Genomic DNA, 6,761 nt, shown 5'->3' on the forward strand with positions numbered 1-6,761 from the left:
GTTCCAAATTTCTACTCCATCACATTGGTCAGAACTTAATGAGCTGCCCCCCACCACCACCACCACCTGCAGGTGAGCCTGGGAAAGGCAGTCTTTGAGTTGGGTGGCCATGCATCTAATTAAAAAATGGTTTTTAGGAGTGCCTTGGTGGCTCAGTTGGTTGAGTGTCTGACTCTTGTTTTCAGTTAGGGTCGTGATCTTAGAGGGTAGTGAGATAGAGCCCCACGATGGACTCCATGCTGGGCATTCTCTCTCTTCCTTTCCCTCTCCAAAAGAAGGTTTTTATTAGAGGGAGAAAGGAAAAATGTATCATGGAAAGCCATTAGTTTCTGATGTAAAAGTTAATGTCTGAACTGAATTTTGACAATATTGCCACTCCCTTGTTTAAAATACTGTCAGTGGCTTACAACTGTGCTTACAATAAAAATAGCATCTATGGAAAAAGCCTTCATCGTCTTCAGCCTCTTTCTTTTTTGCTTATTATGATCGAATCATATTGGTCTTTTAGTTCCTCCAACAAACCAAGCTCTTTTCCACATGAAGTACTTCACACATACTGTGCCCACTTTTTGCCTGGAAAGTTCCACCCCCATTGGCTAACTACCACTTATCTTTCATATCTCAGATTAAATGTCACTTCCTTAGTGAAGACATTCCTGACTACACGGTCCCAAGTAGGTATCTTTTGTATTCTCTCTCTCTCTCTCTCTAATATATATATATATAGATAGATAGATAGATATAGATATAGATATATATAGATATAGATATAGATATAGATATATAGATATATATATATATATATATATATATATCTTTCCTTTGTAGCTCTTATCAAAATTTTTTATCATTTAATTATTTGGAGTTTACTTGTTTAAAGCCTATTTCTCCTGCTAGACTATAAGCTCTATGAACATCCAAACTGTGTCTCTTTGATAAAGTTCAATGCTAAGTACAGTGCTTGGTACATAGATGATAAGTATATATTTGTTAAAAGAATAAACTAATAATTGTCATTTTTTCCATCACTCTGTAATAAATATTCATTTTACAGGACAATTATTTCCTCTTAGTTCTTCAGTGGATGGCATTGTTAAAGAATCTATAAGTATAAAAAAATAATTTAATAAAATATTGTATGTATATATTTCTATGTAAGTGATGATCTACAAAGTAGATAATAATTTAAAAAGCATACCTTAGCGGATGCGTGGGTGGCTCAGTTGGTTAAGCATCTGCCTTCAGCTCAGGTCATGATCCCAGGGTCCTGGGATTGAGGCCCACATCGGGCTCCTTGCTGAGCAAGGAGTCTGCTTCTCCCTCTGCCTGCTGCTCCCCCTGCTTGTGCTTTCTCTCTCTGATAAATAAATAAATAAAATCTTTTGAAAAAAAAGCATACCTTAGAAAAATCTTATAATTAGCATGTTAAAGTAATTGATAAGAACACATTTAGAAATGGACAGCCATAAAGTAGTCAAGTAAACCTACTTGCAGTTAAAAACTAAGAAGAGTAGACAAAGTATAGTAATAACTTTAAAAGATCTGAAAGATAATAAAATCAGACAGAAAAGCACAGGAAAATGACTCAGAATTCTGAATGTACTCAGACTTCATTGGTAAGAATTATGAGTTTGTGGTTTTCTGCCTGACAGTGTCCCTCACCCCTTCAAGTCAAGAAATGAAACGCTGTCATACTGGCTCAAAGTGGCAGCAAACTAAGTTCAGGATTGTTGAAAGAGAAACTGGAAATTTGGGGGAGCATCCTGAAACCAGGGACCCACAGAGGGGATGAGATTCAAAATCTAAGTGTAAACATTGCCCAGATCCCTGATTAACCACCAAACTACCTGCACAGCGCCTGCTGAAATCACAATCAAGAGTCCTTAAAAACACCTGCACTGGGTGAGCGGCGTGCTTGCTGCCCTTTGATGCATATTTTCCCCACCAGATGTGCACCCTGGGTAGGAAAAAGCTGAAGCCCTGTGGGTTCAAGATGGAATAGAACGGAAGTTGGGCTGGCAGAGCAGCTTGAAATTTAGAACAGAAAACTGATAATCAAGGGAATTGCTAAGGAGGTGAACCCCACAAACTGAGCCAAATGCTGGCCAAACCATTGTCTAAATGAATTGAACAGAAATATAAGCTGCTGTCCTCTGCAGGGTTTGAGTCCAAGAAAATTCGCTTTTTTCTAGATAAAAATCCCCTGGGGCGCCTGGGTGGCATAGTCAGTTAAGTGACTGACTCTTGGTTTCAGCTCAGGTCCTGATCTCAGGGTCATGAGATGGAGCCCTGGGTTAGACTCTGTGCTCAGTGTGGAGTTTGCTGGAGACTCTCTCTCCCTCTCCCCCCCTCTCTGCCCCTCCTGCTCATTCTCTCTCTCTCTCTCTCAAATAAACAAGTAAATCTTTAAAAAAAATAATCAATCAAAACCCCAATAGTTTTCTTAAGAATGTCACAGAATCTAGAATGTCTGTGAATCAGCTTTTTTCTTTTCTTTTCTTTCTTTCTCTTTCTTTCTTTCTTTCTTTCTTTCTTTCTTTCTTTCTTTCTTTCTTTCTTTCTTTTCTTTCTTGTGAGCAATAAAATTTAATTAACCAAAATCTGACAGAATAGAAAGAAACAATAGATGTAATTATATGGAAATTTTAATACTTCGCTCAGTATTTGATAAAATAGAATATAGGAGAATAAAGAATTGAACAATACTCTCCACCAACTTGTCTTAGATGATATTTATAAAACATTCTACACAACAACAGCAAAACAGACATTTGTTCAAGTATACAAAGAATACTCAGCAAGATAGGCCATATGCTAGGCCATAAAACAAATCTCAATGCATTTTAATGGACTGAAATGTGATGGTTATATTCTCTGACTGCAATGGAATCATACAGAAATCAATACCAGAAGAATCTCAAAATCCCTGGAAAATCCCAAAACTTGAGCACAAATCTCTAGGGCATTTTGCAGAATGAAGAAAATCTACAAAGTTATATATTATGCGATTCCATTTGTTTGACGGTCTTGAAAAGATAAAACCACAGTGACAGAGAACAGAGCAGAGAGTGTCAGGGTGAGAAGGGGTGGTTGGTTAGCCAGGACTGCAAAGGGACAGGGCAGTTTTGGGGTGGGGAATAGAATGGTTCTGTATCCCGACGGCTGTGTTACTTACATGAATCTTTACATGCATAAAAATTCATAGAACCGTATGGCAAAAATGAAATCAATTTTACTGTATGTTAATTAAAAACATGTAGTGGTGGGATTGACCTTCACGTGCAATTTGGCTTCAGAATTCAAATGACATCAGGTCTTTTTTTTTTTTTAAAGATTTTTATTTATTTATTTGACAGAGATAGAGACAGCCAGCGAGAGAGGGAACACAAGCAGGGGGAGTAGGAGAGGAAGAAGCAGGCTCACAGCAGAAGAGCCCGACGTGGGGCTCAATCCCAGATCGCCGGGATCACGCCCTGAGCCGAAGGCAGACGCTTAACCGCTATGCCACCCAGGCGCCCCAAATGACATCAGGTCTTGGATTGTCACTATTTCTTTTCTCTCTCTTCCGTAATTTTTGCTACATTCTTTAGGTTCCATAAGGTAGCCCTTGGTAGCTTCAGGTTCACATGATCACAATACCAAAAGTGATAAAAAGGGCACACTTAACTGATAGCTCAAACAGGAGTCCTAGAATTAGGTCTTGCTGGCGGCCTTCATTAGCCTTACTAGGTTCTTGCGCACAATTTGAATGGATCATTGTCATTAAGGGGGTGGGAGAGATGTACTGATTGGCTTAGTGTAGGTCATATGCTCCATCCCTGGATCCCAGTGGGGTAAGGGAGAAAGAAACTTCATAGGAACCACAAGGCCTAAGATGAGGAAAAGCAGATCCTCACATGGAAAGGAGGATACTGTTATCCTAAGAAGTAGATTTTGGATGTAAGTCAAAAAAGCAATACATAGTTGGTACACCAACCAGTCACTTGGTCATTTGTAGTCAAGCAGATCACACTGCTGCTATTGACCAGGACTAGAGCAAATAACTATTTAATTATTACAATAGTATGGTTTTGTTTTTTTTTTGGTTAGTGTTTGAGTGGGTTTTAAAAAAAATCATCCTTTCAAATCTTTATATTTTATGGCTCTCTTGTAAGAATTTTGTTTTTTAAGCAATCTGACAATCTCTGTCTCTTAATAAAGTGTTTAGTCCATTTTCATTTACTGCAATTACTGGTATATTTATACTTAAAACTAACATTTTACTAATTTCCTTCTATTTGTTTCCAAGCTATTCCATATTTCTTTCTCTCTCCTTCCTTGCCTTCTTTTCAATTGATTTTTAAAAATCATTCTATATGTTACCTTGATAATTTTACATTCTGTTAACTTGGTAGTTACATATTGTCATTATATATAGTTGTTAGGGTTTTCTGTATATAGTATCATGTCTTTTGCAAATAGTGACAATTTTACTTCTTCCTTACCAATTTGGATACCTTTTATTTCCTCTTCTTGCCTGATTACTGCACCTTGGACTTCCAGTAGTATGTTGAATGTAAGTGGGGGGAGTAGACATCCTTGTCTTTCTCCTTATCTTAGAGGAAAAGCTTAGAGTTTTTTACCATTGAGTATAATGTTAGCTGCGGGTTTTTTCATATATGGCCTTTATTGTATTGAGGCATATTCCCTTTAAACCCACTTTGTTGAAAGTTTTTGTCATGAATGGATGCTGTATTTTGTCAAATGCTTTTTCTGCATCTATTTGAGATGATCATATGGGTTTTATCCTTCTTCTTGTTAATGTAATGTATCACATTGATTGATTTGCAAATACTGACCCACGCTTGCATCCCTTGAATAAATTCCACTTAATCATGATGAATGATTTTTTAAACATATTGTTGAATTTGGCTTGCTAATACTTTGTTGAGGATTTTTGCATGTATGTTCATCAGAGATATTGGCCTGTAATTTTCTTTTCTTGTCATGCCTTGGTCTGGGTTTGATATCAGGGTAACGCTGGGCTCATAGAATGAATTTGGAAGTTTTCCTACCTCAGATTCTCTCAAGTTTTTGTTTGAGAGACACAAAAATGACTTTGTTTCATCTTCCTTTTTGCTGTGTCTAGAAGTCTAGGTTGGCAGGGCTTTTCTTTTTGTCAAACTCGAATTGCCTCTGGTCTAACCACTAGTTATCAAGGGAACAATATCTTTAATTCTTACAGAAAAAAATCTTAGACATCATTAATATTTCATTATATGTGGATAGACATAAACTCTTCATTTCCTAAAGTTGGGAGTTGGAGAATATAACCATGGAACCCCTACTGAGAAAAAACCCCACTCCCTGCCCACCTCTCCCAGTATACAGAGATCAAAACGAAGAAAATGATTATCGGTGTTTGGAAGTTTGAAAGAAGCCAGAAGTCACAAAATGCCTTCAGGGAAATGGGTTGAATTGACAAAAGGCAATTCCTAGAGCAAAACTTGATGTTTGCTGCCATTCTCCAAGCTTTAAGGATTTATTTTCCCCTCTCCTTTTTTTTTTTTTAAAGATTTTATTTATTTATTCGACAGAGATAGAGACGGCCAGTGAGAGAGGGAACACAAGCAGGGGGAGTGGGAGAGGAAGAAGCAGGCTTCCAGCAGAGGAGCCTGATGTGGGGCTCGACCCCAGAACTCCGGGGATCATGTCCTGAGTCCAAAGCAGACGCTCGACGGCTGAGCCACCCAGGTGCCCCTCCCCTCTCCTTCTTAAACACATTCATTCATTCATTCTCTCTTTCAACAGGTACTTTTTGAGCTCTGCTAAGTGCTAGATAATGTAAATCCTGATAAATTAGACATGGACACAGCCTACAAGGAGCTTTCAGTAGAGCAGATGACAGGGACACAAACACCTGTACCAGAATGAGATGCCAGAAGAGACGCATAGACAAAAATCTTTCTCAATTCAGAGGAGTGAAAGATTACTTTGGGGAAATAAGGCGGTCAAGGGAGAAGAGAATCAGGAAAAATGCCTCCAGGAAGCAGCATTTGACTTATACCTTAAAAGAAGGAATTTGGTCGTGTTGACATGGTGACAAGGGACAGGTGATAAGCTTTTCTGGGAATCATCATCCAGGAAAGAATCAGCACGAACTAGAGAGTTAGGCTAAATTACACGTGCAAAGGAGCAGCAAGAAAATGAGAGAAAATGCCAAATTGCAGATGGCCTTGAATGCCAGGCTAAGGAGTTCTGTTTGCGGCCAGGGCTTAGCTAAAGCATGTCTGAGCATTCCTTCTAGAGCGATAAGGGGAAAGCGTGGGTATCTATCTGTCTACATCTACTGGGGATCAGCTCTGTGCCAGGCCCTTTGCCAAGTACTTTATACACAATCTTTCTTTAAATCCTCTTATCAGTTTACAAGATAGGTATCAGGATCCTATACAGCCAGGTGTCTTCCCCCCTTATCTTTCGCATCTTTGCCTCCTCAGGGCGGTGTTGTGGTCATGACTTGGGATGTCAGATTGACCATTAATAAGGAAAATCCCTGTCTACCTCACGGGGTTTGAGTAAATGGTAGAAGATCCCCCAGCTGCTAAGTACTCGGGCCACGACAGGAAGCCGCCCCTCTTGGTAGGTACTAGCGTGGCACAGAACTGGGGCCCCGCCCAGTCGCAGGCGATTGGCCACCCGAGCCCTGCCAGCTGAGGAGGCGGGGCCGTGCCAGCCGAGGGGGCGGGCCGTGGGCGGGTCCCCGCGCTCGCGGACCCAGAGAG

This window comes from Ursus americanus, chromosome 17 (assembly GCF_024610735.1).
Source record: "Ursus americanus isolate L20-20 chromosome 17, mUrsAme1.1.p, whole genome shotgun sequence".
In the NCBI taxonomy this organism is placed as follows: Eukaryota; Metazoa; Chordata; class Mammalia; order Carnivora; family Ursidae; genus Ursus; species Ursus americanus.